This window comes from Artibeus jamaicensis, unplaced genomic scaffold, assembly GCF_021234435.1.
Source record: "Artibeus jamaicensis isolate MK-2021 breed Jamaican fruit bat unplaced genomic scaffold, CSHL_Jam_final contig_685, whole genome shotgun sequence".
In the NCBI taxonomy this organism is placed as follows: domain Eukaryota; kingdom Metazoa; phylum Chordata; class Mammalia; order Chiroptera; family Phyllostomidae; genus Artibeus; species Artibeus jamaicensis.
Genome location: NW_026521924.1, coordinates 24,086,503 through 24,112,437, shown reverse-complemented (window position 1 = coordinate 24,112,437; position 25,935 = coordinate 24,086,503). Strand labels below are relative to the sequence as shown.

Here is a 25,935-nt window from a genome sequence, read left to right as displayed (position 1 = left end):
GACGTGAATAGGATGAGTTTCGATTTTGCTCCAGTGTTCTACCACCGGAAGGTCTCATCCCGTTCACTGCCTTAGACACAGTCGGAGTTTCTCACTGCCCACACTCACACCCTGGAGAAGGCTGGCTAACTCTCGTCTGCTTGAAAGCAATTCCACTTGGAAGAATTCTGCCTGGTGCATCTCGTGTGTGTGCCACTGCAGGGAATGGACGGACTAGGAGATTTATGGCAGCCTTCCTCATACATAATGTAACTGTCCACACCACTATTAAGGGGAACGAGTGGGGTCTCTAAGCATGAATATGGAACACTGTCCAAGATTTACTGAATGAATAAAGCAAGGCCTAGAGCACTGTCTAGTCGCTTCTCATTTTGGTAACAAAAGCATACTCCCAGAACACCCCCCCCCATAGTTGTACATGCGTAGACTTACACACATAGATTAGTGCCAGCAGAAACTATGGGAGTGCTACTAGTTAAAGCATATGAGAGGGAGCTGGGAGGTCTCTGGTTATGGATAGCAGAGAGATTTTATTCTTTTATACTTACTTTTCATTGTATTTCTGGATTATCTTCATGAAAGTGTTCTACAACATACTTAAAATACAGTAGTCCCCCCTTATCCATGGGAGAGGGGACCCAAGACCCCCAGTGGATGCCTGAAATGGTGGTATAGGTATAGGACCCCTGTATACACTATGTTTTTTTCTGTACATGTTGACCTATGATAAATCCTACTTTATAAAGGAGGCACACTAAGAGATGAATAATAATAATGAAAGCAAACAGTTATGACATCCCGCTGTAATAAACTTTGTGTGAATGCGGGCTCTCTCTCTCTCATAACCAAGACAGCTACTGAGTGACTAATGGTGGGGGGCGGGGGCGCACCCACAGCGAGAGATGCCGGGCAACAGGATGTTCCTGTGATGGGCCGGAGGGGGCTGGACAGGGCGAGATGTCTCTCGGTTTCATCATGCTCCTCAGGAGGGCACGCAATTTTAAGGGAATGAATTGTTTATTTCTGGAATTTTCCATGTAATATTTTCGGTCCGTGGTCGACCGTGGAGGAAACTGAATACGGAAAAGACTGTTATGTTGCCTCTGTTCCATGTTAAGCCCCTTGAAGCTGATGAGGCTGACTTCCGGAGGAGGAGGAGGAGGAAGCTCCCTCATGGAGGAAGAGTTGGCGACACCCACTCTGGGGTCTTACCTGGGTTCTTGGCCACCCAGTTGTTATCCTGGAGGTTTTGTACTGGTTCCCTCGTTGGTGAGCGGGGAGAGTGAGGCTACCGGCCTTCGTCCTGGGAATAGTCGAGGAAGGGAGCTCAGGCCTAGGGCCACCTGCCGTTGCCATGTGAGAATGGGGTGGGCCGTCACTGGAGGGCCAGCTCTTTGAGGTGGAGGTGTCCCTGCAAGATGCCACTGCCTGGCCGGACCTCTTTGAGGACCTTTGCCCCTCTGGGGCTCTCCATGGTCTGTGATTCTGACCCAGGAGAAACCAAATACACCAAGACGCTGAGGAGTGTGGAGAAGCAGGAGGGTGGAGGGGCGCCAGAAAAGCACCGTGGTTCTGTGTTTGCAAAACAGGTAGAGAAGACAAGGATTTAAAAGTGACCATCGGGGGAGAAAGACAGGAGAAAGAGGTGTGGAGGGAGCCAGGACAGGATGGATTTGCCGTATCCAGCTGAGGTCTTTCAGTGGGGCCCCTGGCGAAACAGCATTTCTTGCTTTGTACCAGCTCATCTCTCTATTAGATCAGATGGATTTATTTTGTTGAAAATCAGCATTGGAGTTAGTGAAATACACTGGGTGACTCTCTTATGGCCTCAGAGTAGACTCTTTGCAGGGATGTGTAAGGTAAAAGGGACTTGAGGAATGACTGATCTGCAGTCACCTGCGTTTTACAGCTGACTGAGTTTGTGCCCAGAGAGGCTGTGTGGCTCTCTTGAAGTCACACAGGACAGGGCCTGGGCTGCCAGGGTGGGGCCTTGGTGCATCTATTGCCCACGCTCTGCTCTTGTGTGTTGCATGAGGGTGGTTCTGTGTCCTCCTGGTTGTGGTGTGTCTAGTTTCATGTCGATGGAACTCTGGCACTGAGAGCAGTGTTGACGGCAGTGTGGCGGTGAGGATGTGCGGGGCTGTGGCTGGGGACTGACAGGGCCGGGGAAGGAAGGGACAGAGGATCCACCTTGACCGAGCATCCGGGGGATGTGCTAGTGCCCCAGTCACAGGCGAGGGGGCTCTGTGGCTGGGACAGGAAACCAGGAGCGGTCAGACGGAAGAGTTCATTTCCAAGTAGACTCGTTATCCTTTCAAAGGACAATAGCAGTGACTCGTCTACCGAGGGGCCCCAGCTCTGCCTGGTACTGAGGTCCTCAGGTGTTTCCTTCCATCCTTACAGTGGCCCTGGGGGGTATATGCTGTCATTGGTTGACACATGAGGAAACTGAGGCTTGAGGATCGCTGGGGGTGTGCCTGGGGCCGCACGATTCCCCCAAACTGGAGAAGGAGGATCTCAAGCCAGCCCGACAGCGGTGCTCACCGTGCTCCCAACGGCCGTGCCGTCCGTGTGTGTTCCAGGCCGTGTGGTTGCTTTGGGCCTGCTCCAGTGTCATCTTGCTTAGCGTTTCTGAGCATCGCCCTTGGAATGGAAGCTGCCTGCTTCAGGCCCCGTGTGTGAGCCTCTCCTGGGCACCAGAATCTCGGCTTGTTGGTCACCTGGTCGGCCGAACGTGCCAGGCACTGCTCGCACGCAGAGCTTCTCACCAGCGCCCTGCCCCAGCTCTCACGCTGAGCTCGGAACTCCACGTGCGTGGCGTCGCTGAACCCCCACGGCTGCTGGCTGCCTTTGATTTACTGAGGAGGAGCCGTGGGCTCAGAGAAATCAAGTGATTCCAGGTCGCCCAGGCAGCCTGACCCCGGGGACCATGCTTTTTCTTAGGAACTGGAAAAGGCCTCGTGGCTCTTGGCTTTGGAGTTGAGAGGCTCTCTTTTGTTGCCGCCCGAGCCTGGCATTCCAGAACTATTTCATGAAAGCCACGGCACACAGGAAACTCCAAGTGTGTGTGGTGTGCATAGGGGAAGCTGCATTTCTTCAAAGTCTACCCAGATGCCAGGGGTAGCAGAGGCGGGTAAGGGGGTGGGGGGGTTCAGACGGATGACCGATTCTGCCTCAGTGGGGTGGTACTCCCTTTTCTCTTTGGAGCCGCTCACCTTGACGAGACTAGGGAGGTGCTCAGCTGGCATCCGTGAGGTGTCTGCATCAGCCTTTCCCCTCCCACTTCTTGTTCTTTTGAACCCTCTGGCAGGCAGGGACCAGCCAACTTTTTCTGTAAACAGCGACGTGGCAAATATTTTAGGCTTGCAGTTCACACAGTCTCGGTCACAACCAGTCCACTCTGCTGTTGTCACCAAAAGTAGTCATAGACAATATGGAAATAATGGGGCATGGCTGCGTTTCAATAAAGCTTTATTTACAAAAACAGGCCGAGGGCCAGATTTAGCCCAGAGGCGTTAGTTTGCTGATGGTGGTTCTGGAGATTGGAAACTGCACCCTTCAGAGTCAGGAGCCCGCAGTCTCCATCCTTGAATTGCCCCTCACGCACCGTGTCACCCTGACACTCTGCTGCATCTTTCAGGAGGGCAGCTTCTCTTCCTCTTCTCCTCAGGAGGGGATTGGAGGAAGATTTGGGGTGACATTATGGGGACCCTGGGTGCATATTGGCAGGAGGCCAGGAGACAGGCATGGCGGAGGATTGTTAGCTGAGAAGTGGCCTTGGTTGGAGAATCTGGTGTCAGTTCCCACGCCAAGCACCGGAGTGGACTGAGCAGAAAACGTCTGTGAGGAGCAGGAACCCCCCCTGTGGGCCCCTGAGGACCCCGGGGAGGTCAGGGGGACGCGGCTTCTGATAAACTCAGGAGCCTTTGTTGCAGAATAAGAAAAAGTCTGCATCTAGAGGGAGTTCAGAAACAGCTACAGGTGTGGATGTTACCTACCCTGCCTCATGAATTTTAACTCTGGAGACTAATGAATTCATTAGTTTTATTAAGAAGATAATGAGATTGGGCACAGATGGGCTGAGGCACAAAGAATGGATGGAGAGTATCGCCAGGGCCGAGGTGTGGAGGTGTCTGTGGGTGTTGCACGGCATTTGTGTGTGCGTGTGTAATATCCGGTGGGTGTATGTTCACGTCTTCATTAATCTACCTGAGGTGGGCGCGGACAGCCTATTAATGGATTCTGAGACTGCTGATAGTTCAGGGCACTTGGTCGTCCCAGAAATAGTGGATGTTTCCCAAGGAGGGAAAAGAGAGAAAAGCAAGGGAAGCCCGATTGAATCATTTTTTCAGCATTAGCACCTATGTAGGCACCAAGCCCTCTTCTAGACACTGAAGAAGGCGAAGTCTGGCCTGTATGAGCTCCGCCCCGTAGTGGGCGGGAATGACCCTGAGTGTGGAGATGGTCTTGCAGCAGATCACGGGCAGGTGGAAGACAGAAAGGGGACTGAAATTCAGGCCTGATACTGCAGGAGGAAGCTTAACATTGGGGACCCAGGCTCCCTGTTAATTACTTGTGCTGGAGTCAGGCTGCAGCTGCGCAGGCGAGAAAAGGGGCAGGTGATGTAATAGCAAGTAATTCACCTTTGGCGTTGAAATGCAGAAGAGCAAAACCCCCGCCACCCCAGGTCTTTGGGGCATGAGTCTGGCTTCATAGCTGAGGTTTCCACTTGGATTTCAGCACTGATGGGATTGGTTTAAAAACTTCACTTTAAATATTTGCCCGGCAGGGAACATACCATTCTCTGTGTAGAGAGGTCTTTCTAAAATTTATTCTATGTGTCTCCGTTTTCTGAAACGGGGAAAATCAAGTGGAATTTAGGTGCCTAAGATCAGTATCAGAAATGCACACACGCACGTCTACGACCTTGTTTTAATGAGGCTCTAACACAGGTGACAAGCACGAGGCCCGTGGGCCGAATCCAGCCCTCCACCTTGTTTCTCCCCGGCAGCAGTGCTGAGCTCTTGCTTAACTGTTAAGTAGTTACATTTATACCGTCCTAAAATTCCATTCGGCCCTTTGAAGGCAACTGCAAGACTCATGTGGCCCCCGGTGACAATGAGTTTGACGCCCCTGGCGCTGGCTCTGAGGTCCTTGCCCCTCTGCTCGGGAGCTCCGTGCTTTTTGTGCTTTTCATACTTTGGGGGCTTTTGTATTTGTTTGGAATAGCCTTTCTGTTTCCTTTTGTGCCCATGTTGTATCCCTCCATAGCAGCCCCTTTCTCCTTTATTTAGTCTTTGTTTGTTTACACTGAATAACATGTATATGTGCCTGTGGAAAGCTTTAAAAGCTACGGATCCATGGAAGAGAATCATTACCTACAGTGCTACCACCCGGAGACCGTCGATGTAAATGTTTTGACTCAAATCCTCTCCGCGTAGCTCTTTGTCTCTCTTTTGTGTTGTTGTAGAGTCACAGTGCACATATTACCTGGTGACCTGCTGTTATCTTCCCCTCTTAATATCATGGACATTTGTCAGAAGCGTGTTTCCACAGTATTACCTCGTGTGTGTGCATGTGTTTTTGTGGAAACTTTTCATCAGAAGTGTTTGAACATGTACTGAAGCACAGGGACTAGACCAGTGCCACCGAGCGGTCACTACCCGGCTCCAGCAGTTGTCACCGTTTGCGGATATCGTGACTCCTCATCCCGCCCACTCCGCAGAGCTTTTCCTGGAGTATTTTTGAACATAAACCCCCCAGCCACGTCAAGTCCTTTGGGTGATTTGTCTGATACAGTGGTTCTCTACTAGGAGCCGTTCTGCCCTCCGGGGACATGTGGCCCTGGCTCAGCTAGTGTGGGTTTTCTTGGCCAAGGGCGCTGGTGGGTCCCTGTGGCGTCTCGCAGAGAAAGAGATGAGGAAATGCTGCTACGGGTCCTACAGTGCCCGGGACAATCCTGCAAAAGAGAGAATTACCTGGCCCCAAATGTCAACAGAGTCAAGGCTAAGAACCCTGGGCTCACAGATCAGAACCACAGAAAGTACACGCATAATTCTGTCATCGTATCCAGTAACACCGATGACAGTTCTTTAATATCAGCAACATTTCTTCAACTTCTCAATTAAAAAAACAGGAAGCTGGTTTTGGTCTGTGCCGCCAAAGGTCTTTTAATTCCTGTCAGTCACTGATGGCTCCCCCTTTGCTTGTCTTCATAGCATTAATCAGTTGAAGACACCGGGCCCATTATTGTTTGTACATTTCCCCTTACCCCGGATGTAGCTGACTGTACTTTTATTGTGCTCTGTGTCCTGTTCCTCTATTGCCCCATCTCCTAAAGACTGAAGTTCAAGTTGACCAGTAAGTTGAGGTGTTGTCGGCCCGATGTGTCCTTGATGAGTCTCCCCATCAACCTTTTGTCTAATTCACTGGTTGTCAAAATGTGGTCTCTCAAGTAGCAGCACCATTACATCTGGGAACTTGTAACAAATGCTGGTTCTGTGTCCCAGCCCCACAGCTACTGTGTCGGCAACTCTGGGGTTGGGACCCAGCAATTTGTGTTTTTCCAAGTTCTCCAGGTATACTAGAGTTCTTCAGAGAAACGGGACTATATATATATATATACTTATCTATATCTATCTATCTGTCCATCACCCATCTACCTGTCTATCTATCTATAAAGAGAGATGGATAGATTGATTTATGATAAGGACTTACAAGATTAGGAAGACTGGAAAGTCCCAAATCTGCAGAGTCGGCTGGCAGGGAGCCCAGTGAGAGCTGATACCACAGTTCCAGCCCAAGAGCCGATGTTGCAAATGAAGCCCAGAGACGTGTTATGGAACCAGGAAGAGCAGACAACACAATTCCTCTTGGCTGGGTGGGGGCTGGGGCTAGGTCAGCCTCTTGTTCTGCACAGGCCTTGAACTGTTTGGATGAGTGCCACGCCCATTATGGAGGCAAGGTGCTTTACTGCATCCACTGGTTTATAACATTAGCCTCATCCGAAACACCCTCACGGAAATGGCCAGAGTAATGTGTGATTGGATATCTGAGCGCCCTGTGGCCAGTCAGGTTGATACAAAAAAGGAACCCACCGCACCAAATGATGCCGATGCACGCCCGAGTTTGAGAACCACTGTGGCAGCGGCTTTAACAGCCATCGGTGGGCGTTTTCCAGATGAGTTATTTCGTTAGGAAGTGCGAAATGGTGACTTGCTAGCTCTTTTGTTTCTCTTGCATTTATTAACTGTAACTTTTGTATGAAGAATTCTTCCTCATTAAGTCTGTGCTCATCCTGAAATGTAGTTTCTATAAGAAAGACGGGATAAATGCCTGATTTATTTTTTTAAACATTTTTTGGACATTGAGGCATAGCTTACACCTGATAACACGCATAGATCCTAACCGTACAGCCCGGTGAATTTTGCGTTTGTGGACACCCACGCAGCCTGCATCCCGGCTCAGATACAGACTTGCCTTGTGCCCCCTCCCCAGCACACACAGCTGTACTTAAACTGTGTTTGTGCCGTCTCTTTCTGCACAGTTTGTTTTTATGTAACCAAAATAGTTGTTTGCTCTTTTCACAGTTTCTGGACTTGGTTTGATGTTACCAACTGTATTATTCAATCCAAGATGATAAAATACCAAAAGAATATACCTATTCTTTTGGTATTTTGATCCAAGTCTTCCAAGTGCCTAGCTGGTTATCCTGACATCTTTTATTGAATCCTTCCTATCCCCTTTACTGATTTGAAATGCTTTTTTAGAATATGATATTAAATTTTCATATAAACTTGTATCTCTGTCTGGATGTTCTGTTATATTTCTATGTCTCTTCCTGTACTAAAGCATTATAATATGTTTTACTATCTGGCAGGCCAAGTCACCCTAAATCCTTGAAGTAATTGTGTTTTCAGATCCGTCCCTGGCCCCCCAACGATTCTTGCTGAGTTCATTCTTCCAGATGAATTTTGGAGTCATGTTGTTAAGGCTCATCCATTGGGTTTTTTTTATTGGAATTACTTCTGCAGTGCCACACAGTTGGATGTTACAGAGCGATTGAGAATGACACATTCAGGGCCTTCAGTAGTTCCTTTTTGTCCTCTAGAAAAACCGTCCACAATTTTGTATGTTTTTGTAAAGTTCATCCCTAAATATTTATTTTGTCCATTTGTGTCCTTTTGAGAAGAAGGGGAAGGGCCGTCAAGGAACATGTATAAAGGACCCGTGGACAAAGTCAAAGGGGGGCAGGACTGAGGGTGGGAAGTGGGGGTCAGTGGGGTGGGGGGAATGCAGGCAACTGCACTTAAACAACAATACGAACAATGTAACTTCTTTTAAAAAAGTATCTTTTCCCTCTTTTAAATATAGTTATTCTTGGTATAAAAAGCTATTGACTTTTTAAAATGTTTGTGTTTTAATTTTGTCCTCTTAGTTTTCTATTCGCCTTTTGGTTGATTCTTTTGGATTTTTCAGGTATACGATTGGCTACAAATAAAGATGATTTCACTGTATCTTTTCCAATATATACTACTTATTTTGTTCTTTTTGCGTTGAATAGCACTTATAGTAACAATGGCGATAATGCGTGTCCTTTTCATTATTTTCTCTCTTGCAACGCTTCCGTGGTTTTTCTCTTAAGTGCTCTGCTGAATTTTTTGTGGAGCGATGGTGGGGGTGGTGTATGAATTTTTCATGGAGTTAAGCAAGAGTCCTCTTCTAATTTATCAAGGTTCTTTTGTCTTCTTCTTAACTCAGGCATAAGGTGAGAAATTTGATTAAATGCCTTCTTGGTATCTATTGAGTTAAAATGTTTGCTTTTTAATGTATTAATGTGGTGATTATTTTTAATAGGCTCTGTTCTTGGGAGGAACTCCATTAGGACATGGTATGTTATTTTAAAAAGTGCTTTTCTAGTTTTTATGTGCTAAGTGGTTAATTAGGATTTTTGTTTATGTTCATAAGTTAGACCAATTTTAAGTCTTTTCTTTTCCTGATCTTTGCCAAAATCTGTTAAGAGTATTATGTTAGTGTTGTTTAACAAAAAAAGCTTGACTAAATCAGTTCTGAATCCATCTAGTCCTAAATGTTTCTTTGAGGGCAAATTCTTTGACAAGATGGAGGTTATTTTTTTATTTTAAATAGAAAATGAATCATTTTTTAAAGAAAACTTATATTGGTTAAGGGAAATGGTTTTATTCCCTGTCGAGTTAGATTTTAAAATTATTATAGAAACAATGCATAATCATTTTGGAAAAACCTGAAAATTCCGAAAGAGTAGAAGGAATATAGGAGTCATTGTACCATGTCTGCAGCATGCTGGCAAAAGCAGGGCTTCCCTGAGACAAACATCGGGGAGTGGAAGTGAGGATAGGGATGTTATTGCCAGCTGTGGCATGAATAAGGTAAAAAGCATGATGAACAGCTCTGGCTGGTGTGGCTCAGTTGGCTGAAGCGTCATCCCATGGCCAAAGGGTTATGGGTTCACTTCCCAGGCAGGGCATGTGTCTGGGTTGCAGGTTCAATCCCAGGTCTGGGCATGTACAGGAGACAGCTGGTCAGTGCTTCTCTTTTGCATCGATGTTTCTCTCTTCCTTCCAGTCTCTTTAAAAGCAATGAAAAAATGTCCTCCCAGGTGAGATTGAAAAATATTTTTAAAAAAAGCATGACAAACAGATTTCTGAAATTTTCTTCCGGATCCTGTAGTAGATTGTTTTCAGAGGTGTGCACCTCCAAAGCCTCCCGGTGCTGTTCTCTTCTGTTGTTTTACAATATGTGAGAGTTAAGTTTTGTGTTTTTTCTTGTTCTGTTTACTCTCCCGTGAACAGGATGCGGTCTGCTCAGAAGCCATGTTTACTGATAAACAGGAAGGGACAGTTGCACTACTCATGTGTGTGCTAGTTGAACATTTTTTTCCACCTCATGGCTTTTGGACAGGTTCATAGGGTTGGCGTTTAAGAATTCCTTTTGCATTGGCCCCAGGCTTAAAAATAATTTCTGCTCCTATGTGATGTTCTTTAATCTGGGGGTGGGGGTTGGGGTGAGGGAGAAGATGATATATTCTAGTGTTTTCTACTGTCCCCCAGTATCCATCTGGTTTCCTGGGATTTGCACTTTCTCGGGATCAATGAAATGAAACCCTCAGGAACGTGTAACCCATGAGGTTCAGATTTTGAATAACACTGTGTTCTAGGAGTACAAAGATAATTAAAAGAGCATTTCATTATTTACTCGCATCTATTAAAGACTCTTTATTGATGGGAATCTAAATTCATATTTCCCAACTTTCTCTTCTCCTGCCCTTGCCCCAGTTGTGAAGTCTTTGTAACGTAGATCAGCTGAGGTTTTTTTGCCCTGAATTCTTTCCTTTTGTCTCCTGCCTCTCTATTTCTATCTCTTTTTTCTGTGTTTCCTTGATCCTGTGTCACAAAATTTCTAAAAAAGGACTCTTTGGAGCGGGGAAGGGGAAGTGGAGGCAGAGGAGAGCTAAGCAGCAAAAGGCAGCCCCCGTTGGTAAGGAGAAGGGAGGAAGGTGGCAAAGGACCAGTCTCCCGCTCCTGTCAGAGAGGTTATGGGGCCAGGAGGGCCGCACGAGGTGGGGCACAGCAGCTGTGTGGTTGTGCAAATTGCGCAAAGGTGCAGCCCCTTGTGGCCAAGTGCATGAAGAGTGGGGGCCTTCAGACCCCTTACACCTTTGCAGGGGCTACTAGGAAGAATCACAGGGAGTGGCCCTGGGGGGAGGGGCTGGAACTCTGCCTTCTCCTCACACAGGGAGGGTGAGAGCCTACTTGAAAGGCAGGGGAAGCCACCAATGAACATGGTCTGAAACCAAAGGTTCAGACATTTACCGAACTAACTTATGAATGACCTGGCCAGGCTCGGGGCTAGGTGGGAGTGAATAAACGAGCAAACAGGCAGGGTCTTCATGGAGACCCTCATGGAGCTCACAGTTTTGTAGGGAGGATGGTCAGAGAACCTGATACTACATAACGCACACACACATATAGTACTATGTATATGTATATGTAAATATACATGTTTATATATACATATATTTTTAAAATATGTATTTAAAATTGTGATGAAGGGGAGTTTACTCTCCTGTGTTACGATATGCATGGTTTAAGAACACATTGGGGCACCTGTCCTAGGCTTACAGCATGGGTGCCTGGGATAAAGATACAGATCACCCCCTAATTCGGAAACCCTTAGCCCAGCCAGGCCTGAATTGCAGACAGAGTGGGCTTATAGTGGTGATCTACAGTCTGGTTTTGCTTTTCCTGCAGATATGCTGGAGGCTGGTGACGCCAAGGGCCTGGCACTCCTGTGGGTCTCAGAGCCCGGATCTGTTTATTCAGGTGCAGTGACAGGAATTGGGAGCCTCGTGAACACCTATACCCCTTCTCCAACTTCTTGCTATTAGAGAAGTCTCTCTTTACTGCTATACCTTTCTCCTCGGGTGCCGTATTTCCTGGGGGTGCTGTTCTGCCTTCTGACCTTCCCACCTGACTGTTTGGGGGCCCTGGTGGTGTTTGTGCAGGGACAGGCTCAAAAGAGTGACCTCAGAATTGTCATGAGTATCAAACTGCCTTGTTTGATACTTGAAGCTTTCAAAGCTCCGCATGTTGTCATCTGAGATGGACTAGAGCAGTTGGTCCAAGACAAGACTGAATACAGGTCGGTTGGCAATTGATGGTTTCCCCCCTTCCCTTATTGAATGTTCCCTGACCCCTGTTGGATCTCTCGATCCTCCTTTATGGCTTCCATGAAGGTGTCCAGCTGAATACTTCGGGTTTGGTCCATCGGGGGGCCTCAGGCTGCCTTCATCTCCTCTGATAAGGATACAGACTTACTCTGCTTCTTATCATTTATAGAGCAGGCCTCTTATGCTCTTCATTTACCTGATTAACATTGCCTTCCCATGCTCACTGCTCGGAAGAATGATATTTATTCTAACCACTACTATGGTAAGAACGCACCTCTTCCGAAGCTCATGTTGTTTCATGCAGTTGTCAGCATGAAAGATCTAGCAATATCTTGAAATAGTCAGATTTGCACCTGTGGGAAGACAGTTGGGAAAATCAGTCAATCAAAGCAAGACTCATCAAAACCAAGTGAGAGGTGGAGGTTATCCCAAGTCTGGCATGCAAAGAACCCATTCACCTGCCGTCAGAAACAGTCCAGGAAATTCCATGCCGTTTCCCACAGTGGCTGCCTCGGTCTGCGTCCCCACCAGCAGAGTGCCAGGGCTCCTTTTCTCCACATCCTCGCCAGCACTTGTTTGTTGATTTGTGTGTGAGCAACCAGAGACACTGAAATAAAGAACAAACTGAGGTACCAGAGAGGAGAAGGGAGGGGGATAATGGAGGGCATCAAGGAGCATGTATGAAGGACACATGGACAAAGCCAATGAGGGGTAGGTTCAAGGGTAGGAGGCGACGACAGGTGGGGGTGGGGGGACGTGGTGGGGTAAAAATGGAGACGACTGTACTTGAACAACAATAAAAAAAAAGAAAAGAAACAGTCAAGGTCCTAGGCTCTTCAGCCTCCAACACTACAGCTGCCCATGGGGAAATTCCCTTTGGAATGCCCAGCGGAAGGACAGGTCCGCGCCGCCTCCCCCCGACCTTGGGCTCTCTGACCTCTTCCTGGGCCCTGTGGGCCACAGGAAGCCACAGCATCACTGCGCTGTGCCTTAGTGTAACAGGCCGGGCTTTTGGCTGCGTCAGCCCTTTGGAATGATGCTTGTGACTACAGGGACAGGGCTGGGGAGTGGCCGAGGGGCAGGCTAGGGGTGACCTGCCCTCCAGGCCTTTTGGTCTTACTTTGTTTCTTGGCTTTTACTAACGTCAGGAGGTGCGAGTTAGGGTGTAGATGCGGCCTGTGGCCTGGCTGGGTTTCATGATGGATGTGTGTGTGACTGCAATTTTTTTTTTTTGTCTAGCGTTAAGGAGGAATCCAGAGGAGGGAGAAATAGGTCACAACCATAGGTAATTCTGCCCCTCACATATTTCGTGCTCACCACATTACATGTCCTGCTGAAGTGAGGAGTAGGAACGGAAACCATAACCTTAGGTCTGTTCCTTGCTCACGCAGAATCCAGTGCAGATGCTGCTGGCTGGGTGGCTGTCCCGGGGCAGCCCTCCTTTCGGCAGTGAATCTTGAACTCCACTCCGAAGCTGCGCCCCATGGATTTTTTTTTCCCCTGATAACCAGTCACTTCTATTTATTTCAGGACATAATGTACTTTTTAGGCTCGTGGATGGTGTTACGTTATAACCCTGTTTAAATATTCATAGGATATTTTATTTTTGCAAAGATAGATTTTAAAAATAATAAAGCCTGATAGGTTAATAATAATTCACAGAGCAAAATTAGATTCGAAATGTAGGTCACGGTTCTCATCCACTTTCCTGGCGTTAAGGATGTCACGGAGGTGCATGTTTAGAACACCACCGCGTCTCCCAACATCTACAGCCACAGGTGTTGTCGGAAAGGTCTCTCTCTGGTTCTAGCAAAGAGAAACCATCCCAATTGGATTCTTTAACTGCTGACCTGCTTTAACCTTGGTGCATGGTATTACCGTTTCTCCTACTGCAGCAAATTCTCATTTTCTCAAGGCCCTTCCCATGACTTTTCTGGAAATAAAATATCCTATTTTCTGCCCTTCAAATTAAAATGTTATCCTCGTAACTATATGTGCTGGGATGGTGTATGCACATGCATTTCCGGGCTGAGCAAAGACTCGCGTTATTAAAGCAAAAGGCAATCCACCCTCATATCAGGAGAGATTGTTTCCTTCCCTGCCGTGTTTGATGTAGAAAACATTGATTTTGACCTATCTTTTTTTTTATTCAAATATCATTCCCATCACGCACAGTCCAAGTACATTCAAATAGTAAACCAGAAGGAAACAGGTGTTCAAGGTTGGCCTTCAGTCATTACGGCCGGTGGTGCCCCACTTGCCTGTGGTCTCATCAACCTAAAATCGCATTCACGCCTTGGTGGCACCAAGCTGCTTAGCAGAGCTTCCTTACCGGGGAGCCGTTTGAAGCTACCAGCCTGAGCACTGTGACCTCTTTATATATAGAGACATATTTTTCTCGAAAGCTCTGAGTATCTGTAGGCATCTCAGCAGGGGTTGGAGGAAGCTTGGCATAGTGTTAAAATATGGCCAGTCAAGGCTTTGAGTAAGTCACAGCAGCGGTTTTTCCCAGCACTGTGATCTTCTCGGGGAGGTTATGGACAAACTGGGCCCTGGTTCTAGGACGGGAAGTCTGTGGCCTCGAATTTCCTAGTCAGTGTCAGTCCCGTAAGGAGGCACGCAGGGTCCGTGGATTTTGCTAGGATCAGTAAGCCCCAGGGGTGGCTGCGTGTAGTGTTCCCACACTCCCTGCCACCGCTGTTCACTACCAGACGCCTCCGCCTCCCACCGAGAGATTGAGGACCCCTGGAGGGGTTGGTGTCGTTCTTAGAACAACAGCGTATTGCTCAGTGTTGGCATAAGAGAGTGATTCTGACTTCTTCTGTAACATCTTTCCATATTGCAGGGAAGCAGTGACACCAGGTGAAAAGCAACAGCCTAAGAAATGAGAGCATTCGGGTGAAATCTTTGTTTTCCTCGTGGGAGCTCTCCACTGAAGATTAGGGAGAGGGATGCAGGGATGGCGTAGGCAGGCGTGACTATGCCAGTGGGCAGGCGTGTTTTATAAATATGACAAAATACCCTGTTCTTCCTGTTTGTCCACATTCCCCCAAGTCATCAGCTACTGTTCATCTTCAAGACACACGTAAACAGTGACTAAGTGCACAGTTTTCAGTTGTTCCAGTCCATCCGACAAACCTTTTCCCAAATGCCTTTCCTTTTAAAAACCAATTACCTCATCCAGAAGGCCTTCCTGACTTATTTCATTAAATCGCCACCTTTCTGCGGCTTTCCTTTCAGCAACATAATTTGCTTTTAATAATCAATGTGAAAGGATTCGAAATGGGATCACTGAGCTTTCTGAAAAGCTCTCTAATCAATGACCAGAATCTGTGGGTTTGCGACAGAGGTCTCCTCCAAGGTTAGGGCACCCCTTTACCGAGCTTAGTCCCAACAGAAGCCAAATTTATAAACGCATTCTCACATCGCCGGCCAGTGCTGTGGAGGCAAGGAATGAATTTCAAACGAACAGTGACCCGCAGAATTGCTTTCAGGTTCGTTCACAGTGAAAATAATGCGCACGTTTATCACATAGAAATTAAAATGGAAATTTTGCTCAAGCCCAGATCAGATTTAAGCAGGCGGATAGTTACATAGTACTGACGGTTTGGTCTCGGTACTGAATATTCTTTAATGTGAGCCTTATTTTCTGAATTAGGGCATCTCTACAGACCGGGTGGAAGGGGGCGTTTCCTGACAAGAATTTCTATTGTGTAGTCGGCAATGAATTCAGTCCGGGTTGCTGGCGTGAGCCTGGCCATTCATCCGCCCATTCAGCGTGGGAGGTAGGCAGAGGGCAGAATTCGGCATCAGGCATATCTAAATTAAAATCCCAAATCTAAGTTCGTTTCCGATTTTGAGCTAGTCACTTCTCCCCTCCGAGCCTTATTTATAATTTCTTGATATGTAAAATTTGAGCAATACTTTGCTTTTAAGTTTCTCTTCCCAGTATTTATGACGTGCTAATACACTGTGTTAGCTCATGAATCTTCATTTCTTAAAGTCAGTTGACGTTGAGCTCAGTTTACTTTGACTGTTATTGTTGTTGCCCCTCATCCTCATCCTCCAGGGGGGCCAGTATCTTCATCTCTTACACTGATGTGCAGTGTCCGGCATGCGGCAGGCACGCAGTCACGAGTGGTTGGACAGGCAAATGCGTGAAGTGGTGTTTCTGTGACCCATGTGTGGTCAGTGTTTCTGAGTTGGGTTGTGCGGTTGGCCTTCCCGGTGATGTATCTTCTGAATTATGCTTTGGGTGAGCGCCCATTAAGTCTGGTCTCAGCACAGCCTGACTGCTGAGCGTGATGGGTCCAAGTGCACGGCCAGGGAAGCCAGTCTGGGGTTACTCCCCGGGCTCGGTGCTTCCTGGGAAGAGACCAGGCCTGTGTGGAGAGGCTGCCAGACTGTTGTGTGTGCGAAAGCTAATTTGTAGTTGTCCAGGGTCTCTTGAGAAGAACGTGTGTTTATATTAACATCACTAAACAGTAATTGATTATAAAGCTCAGTTGTGAAATGTACAATTATTGAATTACTCTGTGTTGGGTCATAAATTTCATTGGTTAATAAAATTATACAGGTTTCAGGCGTACAATTCTATAATATGCCACCTGTATATTGTATTGTGCGTTCGCGACCCCAAGTCCATTCTCTCTTCATCACCGTTTATCCCTGCCTTTACCCTCTTCTACCTCCTCCACCTCCTTCCCTTCTGAAAATCACCATACTATTGTCTGTGTCTATGATTTTTTTAAATCCTTTCATCTTTTTCACCCAGCCCCCAAACCCCCTCCCCTCTGACAGCTGTCAGTCTTTTCTCTGTACCTGTGAGTCTGTTTCTATTTTGTTTTTTTGTTCATTTGATTTCACTTAGCATAACGTTCTTCAGCCCCATCCATGCTGTGGCATAAGGTAAGATTTCCTTTTTTCTGGCTGTGTAGTCTTCCATTTCTTTATCCACTCATCTACTAATGGGCACTTGGGCTGCAGCTATTGTAAATAATGCTGCAATGAACTTAGGGGTGCATATATTCTTTCAAATTAGTGTTTTGGATTTCTTTGGATATATTCTCAGAAGTGGAATCACTGGGTCATAAGGCAGTTCTGTTTTCAATTTTTTGGGGTAACTCGATGTTGCTTTCCACAGTGGCTGCACTAATCTGCATTCTCACCAACAGTGCAAAAGGGTTCCCCTTTCTCTACATCCTTGCCAACACTTGTTGTTTGTTGATTTATTAACGATGGCCATTCTGACAGGTGTGAGATGGTATCTCATTGTGGTTTTAATTTGCATTTCTCTGATGATTAGTGACATTGAACATCTTTTCATATGTCTATTAGCCATCTGTATGTCCTCTTTGGAGAAGTGTCTATTCAGGTCTTTTGCCCATTTTTTAATTGGATTGTTTGTTTTTTTGGTGTTGAGTTTTATAAGTCCTTAATGAATTGTGGATATTAACCCCTTATCAGATGTTTCATTGGTGAATATGTTCCCCTGTGCAGTGGGCTGTTTTTTGTTGAGGGTTCCCTTTGCTGTGCAAAAATTCTTCAGTTTGATGTCCCATTTGTTTATTTTTTCTTTTGTTTCCCTTGCCTGGGGAGATAGATTAGAAAAAATATTGGTATGTGAAATGTCTGAGATTTTGCTGCCTATGTTTTTCTTCTAGGATTTTTATGGTCTTAAGTCTTTAATCTATTTGGAGTTATTCTTGTGTATGGTGTAAGGAGGTGGTCTAATTTAATTTTTTTTGCATATATCTGTTCAATTTTCCCAACACCATATATGAATAGACTGTCTTTACCCCATTGTATGTTTTTGCTTCCTTTGTCAAATATTAATTGACCATAAAGGTGTGTGTTTATTTTTGGACATTCGATTTCATTTCATTGATCTATATGTCATTTTTTAATGCCAGTGCCATGCTGTTTTGATTACTATGGCCTTGTAGTATAGTTTGCCACTAGGTAGTGTGATTCCTCCAACTTTGTTCTTTTTTCTCAAGAGCTACAAAGTGATCCACAGTTTGTGGCTGCCTCGCTGGGCCTGGGTTTGCATGGGAAGGACCAAGCTATGCACCAAGGCCGGCTATTACCAGCACTGAGCCTAGGGACAGGTCAGCAAAAGTTCAAGGCACCTGGAGATCTGTCTCTGCCTGCCTCTGCCTTCCAGTTGCCTGTTAGGCTCAGTCACTGAAAGAGCCTCTGGTGGTTTTCCAGTTGCATGAAGTAGATTGTCAGTGAGTCAGTCACCAGGTAGGGGAGAGAGGTGTTCACCAGATTGATACAGGTTCACACTTGGTACCAGTCCTGGGTCGGAGGCCAGTCCAGAGATGTTCCAGGGCTAATCAAGTCTAGCTGCTGCCCTCTGGGTGCTCATACACCTCTGTGGTGGGGTGGGTCTGAGGCAGTCATCAGGGTGAGGCCAGTGGAGTTTATCAGGCCCAAACAGACCAAGATTTGGCCCCTTAGAGAGATCGCTGTGCTCCAGCCAGGTGTGAGAGGGGAAAGTGGCCCGTTCTAGAGCCACACAGCTCAGTCTGTCCCAGATTCTGCCAGGAGTGAGCTCTCAGCAGGGTGGGCCTTCTGGGAGTCAGGAGTGTGGGGCCGTTGGGTCTCCCATGAGGGGCAGGTGCCTGTCAGGCTTGGGGGAAGGTGGGGGGCGTGGAACTCCATCCCAGAGCCACACAACTCCACTGTCCTGTACACTGCCCAGATTTTGGCAGGATGGAGCCACCAGGAGATGGGAGGGTGGGGCCGTGGACGCCCTAAGAGTGGAGCTAGTGGATTTCTCATGAGGGGGAGGGGCCAGTCAGGTTCAGAAAAGGTGGGGGGAATGGCCCTGCCCCAAACCCGAACCCAGTCCCTGACATCCCCTGAGTCCTCCCAGACCTCTACACCCTGGCCCACGCAGCTGACCCTCAGTAGGGCGAGAGCTCTGCAGCGCCGGGCAGCAGGGGGTCCAGTGGGTAAGGCTATTGCTTCCCCCCAGGCTGGTGCCTTGTGGAGGGTAGTGCTCCCAGGAGAGATGGTGCCTGCGATGTGGGAGAGTGACTCAGCACAGGGATCCTGGCAGCCGTCCTGTCTGTCTCTCCCCAGAGCCATAAACCCCAGTCCCTCTTCATGTGACTCTAGTCCTCCAGACCAGGGTGAGTGGCTGCAAATGAGACTTTGTGTATTGGCCCTTTAACAGGGTGCCTGTGTCTCTAATAGACTCCTGCCTGTCCTTGGAGGACAGAATCACTGCTATTTGCACAGCCAGATGTTATGTGGGTGCCTCTTCCTGGCTCTGGTGCTCTGGAACGGGTTGCTTGGCTTGGGGTTGAGACCCCACGCTTCTCGGGGGGGCACCTTTGCAGGTGCAATATCCCCCCTGGAATCTCACTGCCTCCCACAGGAGCAGGGCCAGCCCTGTTCATAGCTCCGCCCTTCCTTCCGGTCTCCATGTGGCTTCTCCTGTAAATCCTTGGTTATAAGACTTCCCTGCAGCTGGTCTTCAGCTGGGTATTCAGGCTGCTTGCTCTGTATTTTAGTTGTAATTCCAGCTCGGTCCTGGGAGGAGGTAAGTGTAGCATTCATCCATTCTACTGCCATCTTGGATCCTCAACTCATAAATTTCAAATCTTTATTTCTAAAAATCAATTGACATTTAGCCTGATAGATATTTAATTGAGGTGTAATAGTGGTGTTAGAGCAAAAGTAAATTCTCATTTGGAAAATAAAGAATGACCTGGGTGGGCCTGGGTGATGGTGACTTGGCAGAGATGAGCAGAGATACCATTGGTCTCATTCAGTTACTTCATTAGAGGTGTCTTTTCAGACATTGCTTTCTTCCATTTCATTTCCTCTTTTAAAATTCTCTAATTGGTAGGTAATAAAAGTCCTTTACATATTGTAGAGCTTTATATTGCACAAAGCATCTTTGGACTAGGTAATGCTTGTGCCTCACTAAAGTCTTTGGAAGAAATGACAATGCATGTTTCTCTCCCTATGTTACATATTGCAGATTGGAGGTGCAAAGAACGGAGGTGCCTTGCTTAGGACGTACTGATGAGAGAGGGGGGCTAAACTGGGCCATGTGGCCTTCTAGCTGACTCATAGTGCTTATTAACATCCATGTACTAGTTAGGGGTAAGTTCAGCTGCATAAAATATAAGCCTCCAAATAACCATGGCTTAAACAACATCGAAGTTGATTTTAACCTCTTGTAAACACTGTCACAGAGGAGGAAATCCAGCAAGTCTGGTGGTACTACAAAGTTGAAAGGGTCCTAGGCATCTTCCAGTTTACCCCTCAATCGTTCACATGATTTGTGGCCTCGAACCTCATGGTCTGAGGTGGCTGCCTGAGTTCCAGCCATTGCAGAATGTGGAGTAGCAGAATGGAGAGAGAGAAGAGCATACTTCTTCTAAGACTCCCTGGGAGGTGGGTCTCAGCCATGATTTCAGTGAACCCTTGGGATCCAGCTTTTGAGCCAAATGCGGCCAGGCTACTGCGGGGCCTGGCGTGGGGGGGTTGGTATTTCATAGCTTCAGGGTTAGTCTTCAGGAGATGTTAAATATTTATAAGAAATTAGCTCCTTGCTTGGTGAAGTTTTCCAGGCTACCTCAGATCACAAATATTCAAGCTGAAATCCATCAGAAGCACCTTGAAATTGAACTTCCAAGACTAGAGAAAGATAGAGCAGATATTGCTCATCCTTCATTTTGAGCTCAAAAGTGTCACACTCTGCAAAGCGCAACTACTCATTTGGAAGCGGTGCTGAAAGAGAAGGGGTCCCTCGGACAAAGACTTGAAACCCAGGTGCTGAAAAACCCACCTGGTGAAGCTGTTTATCTCAAGTACCGGTGCCTCGGCAGGGGTTGGCGGTGACTTTCATTGAGAGATAGAAACCCATCTTGAAGCTGTTAGAAATACTCCTCATTTAGATGCACTTCTAAAGACAACCATTGAGGCTTTAGCCAAGGGGGCTATTTTGGTGACTGAGACAGAAGAACTGGCAGGGAACATAATCAGGTGGAGCGACCAACAAGAGACCGTTCCCTCCTGTATCCCCACAATATTAGCCGAAGAAAACTATCTTCAGAAACATGCTGTTGTAACAACTCCTTTAGCTTTTACTTCTATCGTTCATGTTTAAATTATTAATGTCAAATGATTCAACTGATTCAATTAAGCAAAAAAGATGTATTTTTGCTTAGTTCTATGTAGTCATGCGAAATCCATTGCTAGTCAAGGATAACATGGCTCTTTATAGACTTTGTTGCGAGCAATACTGAGAGAGTCCTCTCTGTATTGAAGTACTAAGGTTCCAAGTTCATTAAGACCAAGCTAAATTTTCCTTTGTTTTTCATATATTATCATTCCACTTTTCAATAGAACTCAGGCAGATTAAAAAAAACAAACCCCCAAACAAAACATTCCCAGAAGCTCACCGTTCCACTTTCAGATATATACTTGACTGAAGTGAGTCAACATAATTACTCATAGACATGCACCTGAATGTTCTCAGCATCATTATTCGTAAGGACCACAGAAGACTAGGAGCAAGCCAAGTGCCCATAGTAGAACAGATAAATCGTGATATATTTATGCAAAGAGAAACTATCTGCTTGCATCTTACTGCTCAGAACTTAATCATATGCAATGCAAGGGAGGCTAAAAAATAGAGTCTTTTATTTGGGTTACACAGTGCTCGGCAAAAACTGGGGTGCCGTTACTCAGTGAGAAAAGGCAGAATGCACTGGAGAGGACAACTGAGAGTTTGTGCCGCGGCATGCATTCTGAAGGGCCTAGTGTAGGAAATGCGCCACGCAGGGACCTGAGTACCATCAGTCAGGACTGTCTCAAGCTACCAGCACCATCCTGGGTGTTTGGGGGCACTGAGTACAGAATGGCTTCGTTGCCTGAGCCGTGTGCAGCCCAGGAAGCAGTTTCACTGTTCCCTTGTGCTGATTTATATTGATGAAAAGAAGGTGGGGCTCCCTTCACATTTGTGGACAGGCACCTCTAGGACAGAGCATGTTTTTACCCTTCTCTTGGTGCCCCTCAAGTCCAAAGGGGCACAGGGTGCACCCCAGGGGTTGTGGGCTCAGCCTGCAGCAGCCTGGTGGCATGGCTCTGCATGCCAGCCTAGAGTGTGAGGCAGGAATAGGAGTCACTCAGTAATCGTGGGCGTGTTCGGTGTCTGCCAGGCGCTGGGCCAGGGCCTTTGGACACGGTATGGAAGGCATGACTGTCATCCTGCAGAGCAGTGGTGCTCAAAGTGTGTCTCCATGGGCATCACCTGGGAACTTTTTCGAAATACATTACTGCCCCAGGCCTCTTCCCTTGGGAGCTCTGGGGGTGGACCTGCAGTCTATTTTAAGAAGCCCTCCAGGGGATTGTGAAACATGCTAATGCTTGATAAACACTGGAATCTTATAACTATGAGAAGTACCTTTGTGATCAAGAGCATAGATTTTGGAGCTCCCGGACTGGGTTTGAATTATGATTCAGTCAGTTAGGAGCTGTGTCATGCTGGGTAAGTTAGTCAACCTCTCTGAACCTCAGTCTCCTCCTCTGTAAAAGGGGGTTGTAGCACTGTCCTGAGAATACGTGTAAAATGTATGTGGGACAGCAAAGTGCTTAGCACGTAGTAGGTGCTTGGTGAGTGTCAGTTGTCATTATTTTCTACCTTCTTTATGGATGGTGTTATTATTGTGAATTCAGAACATTCAAGGACATTCATATTTAAGTACCAGAATAAAAATGGAAATTTAAGGATAAATTGTAATGATTCTTTTTAGATGGCTACCATTTTTGATTTGTCCTGCCAATCCTTCCTACTCAGTGTGGGTAAATCATGAATTGCTTCTGTAACACAAAGTGATGTGGGTAAGAAACTGGAAGAGGCATTTTAGTGGAGAGAACATGGACACTAAGTGGATGCACAGGTGCTGAATCTCATTAGCCATCCAGAAATGCAAATAAAATGGCAATGAAAATCACCCCATGCTCACCAGATTCATTAAGTGACAAAGACATGCTGTCGAGTGTTGGTGATGATGTAAAGCAACTGGAACCCTCATAGCTGCTACTGGGCATATAAATCTGGCAGGTACCATAAAGCTTAATATATGCATGATTTATGAAGTCCCATTCCACTTTGAGATATATACTCGACTGAAATGAGTCAACATAGTTACTCATAGACATGCACGAGAATGTTCTCAGCATCATTATTCGTAAGGACCAAGGAAGACTAGGAGCAAGCCAAGTGCCCATAGTAGAACAGATAAATCGTGATACGTTTATGCAAAGAAATACTATCTGTGAAGATAAAGAATTACTGCATTGCAACAACACGAGCAAATCTCAGTCAACTTTGAGCAAGAGAAGCCCAACACAGATGACAAACGAGTGTTATGATTCCCTTAATCAGTATTTCCCAAACAGGCAAAAACCAAGCTGTGAGGCTAGAAGTGAAGACAGTCATTATTGTGAGCAGGTGAGGGGCGGCTGCCTGGCAAGAGCCATGGCCGTGCTTCTGGGAGGTTGGTAGTATTTTATTTTTTCATCTGGATGACAGTTACCTAAGTGTGTTTGTGGGAATTTATTAAGCAATCTATCCATGATTTGTACGCTTTTCTGGATGTATGCTTACATCAATACATTTACTTACAGTGTCTATGCAGAATGTTTATAGTGAAACAGAAAGCATGATTGAGGGAGACAATGGGGCTGGCAGTGGCTAGCAGGGCGTTAATCACTTTCACCTATTGTCGACTCCCATTTCCGTGCTGCTGAATAAAACAGGGATCACCGACTCTCACTGGAGCAGAGCACATGCACACACACACACACACACACACACACACACACACACACACACACACAGTGCCTGCCTCCAGGGTAGAAGTAGATCACCGATTTCCAAGAAAACCCATTATAAAAACCTGGTTCTGAAAGTGGTAGGTAAAGGAGACAGCCCCAGTGTTGTCACTGGCAGCGGTGACAGGGTCCCCTGAGATATTTCAGGTGTTTGTGGTGTTCATTTTCTTTTTCCTTATTCAACCCTCGTGACCCTGTAGCGGATGTTGAGTGTGTGGTTAACATGTCCTAGTTTAAGAATGAGGATGCTAAGCTGAAGAGAGTTGATGAGTGTCCTGGGTCACTCATCCCCTAAGTGGCCTTGATGGGGACTCAAGCCTGGTCTGGTACCCGATTTCCTGACATTGCTGTCAGGTGCTTGGGGGGAGCTCCTGACTCGGTGCTCATACCTCAGACGATACGAGAAACCACACAGGTCACATCAGACACATTGCAGATGGTCCTAGGATATTGTGTACAATGTTAGTGGTATGGTTTTTTCCTTTTTAACCAATAACCTTAGGAAGGATGAGTGTCGAAATAAGCAGGTTTATTTTTACTCAACAGGCTTGGACACGGGAGCAGATTCATGCCAGCCTGTGCTCTTGGGGAGCGTTCTGAACACTGCTTCAGCCTTTGAGTGATTAGAGCTGTAAACCAGGGTTTGTGTTGCAGCTTCTGGTTAGGAATTGTGCATGTGAGTTTCCCTTCAGTTTGGAGGATGGAATGGTTGCTTTTTAAATTTTCACTTATGTACAACTTACCCATGAAACAGAACCATAGGAGAGAGACTAGAAAATAAATTGCTTTTAAAAAACATATTCATCTGATTGTAAAAGTCAAGTATATATATTGAATACAGTTTGGCAAAACAAGAAATTCAAAGAATAAAATAAAATTACCTGCTTTCTCTAAACCAGAGAGACCCAAATGATCGTAAATAATTAGGGTGTTTCTTTCCAGAGGTTTTATGTGTATGATATACACACTAAAACAATAAAGATTTAGCCACTGTGTTGCTTTCTGGTTATTTTTTAACTTATCATTATTGTGAACATTTTCCAATATTATTGCATGTTCTTATTAACATTATTTTCAATAGCTACATCATAATTTGTTCAACTTTCCATTTAATATTGGACACAAATTATTTCCAATTTTGTAGTATTGTGAAAAGGGCTTTCATGAACATCTTACTCATAAATTTGAGTTCATCACTGATCTTCTTAGAATAAAAGTGGCATTTTCTGATCATTCTTTATAACTATTTTAGGCTGAGAGTGGATAATGGCTACATTTATTATGATGCCAGAATATCACTGACCAGGAATTAACATAGACCTTGGCTGGAACCCTGGCTTTGCCACACATACTGGCTGGGTGATCTCGAGTGGTCACAAGCTCTGGGAGCCTTGGTCTCTTTCTTTGTGAAATGGGAACATAGCGCCCTGGCCAGGTGCTATTGGTTGGAGCATCGTCCCCATACACCAGAGCATTGTGGGATTGATTTCCAGTCAGGGCATGTTTTAGGTTGCAGGTTCAGTCCCTGGTTGGGTCATGTACTGAAGGCAACTGATTGATGTTTTGCTTTCACATCAATGTTTCTCTCTACCTTCCTTCCTGTCTCTTCCTTCCTCTCTCTCTAAAACCAATAAATATATCCTTGAGTGAGGAAATATATATATATTTTTTTTATATATACAAAAAGTATCGAGCCATGCACTATGAAAAATAGAGACATTTATTGAAGAAGATACAAGAGACATTATACATAGGACAATGACACCTCAGTCCCCTTCAAAGTAGGCACCTTGGGACGGACCTCCCACAGTTCTCCCAGGATCTCTTCCACTGTTCAAAAACACTGCAAAATCCTTTGTTGGAATTGCCATCAGCTGCTCCCTCATATTTTCCTGAATCTCATTGACAATCTGAAATCTCTTCCCTTTCAAAGGTGATTTTAATTTTGGGAAAAGCCAGAAGTCACAGGGCACCAAATCTGGGCTGTAGGGGGGCTGAGTCACCTGGGTGATTTCATGTTTTGCCAAAACACTCTGCACAAGACTTAATGGATGAAGCTGCCGGTCACCAGTTGCCCATAGCAGAGACCATTTTCATTGCATTGCATCTCTCACCCGATGAAGAACACTGAGGTAGTATCCTTATTAATTGTTTGGCCTGGAGGGACGTACTACTGATGGATAACACCTTCCCAATAAAAAAACACAGTTAACATGGTCTTCAGCTTGCTGTGACTTTGCTGCTCCTTCATGTGCTGAGAACCAGGCGACTTCCACTGAGACTGGGTCTTTGTTTCCGGATCATAGCCATAGACCACCATTCATCTCTGGTTATGCCTTGAGGAAAGCTGGTTCATTGGTGAT

The 25,935-nt window shown here is 46.1% G+C and overlaps 1 protein-coding gene and 1 pseudogene across 10 annotated transcripts in view; both read left to right on the top strand.

Moving 5' to 3' along the window:
• The window catches only part of PTPRT (protein tyrosine phosphatase receptor type T), a 925,330-nt gene that overhangs the window by 43,266 nt on the left and 856,129 nt on the right, over positions 1-25,935 (top strand). The gene's annotated exons all lie outside the window — the stretch shown is intronic.
• On the top strand, positions 20,139-20,840 carry LOC119063196 (HAUS augmin-like complex subunit 2; annotated as a pseudogene).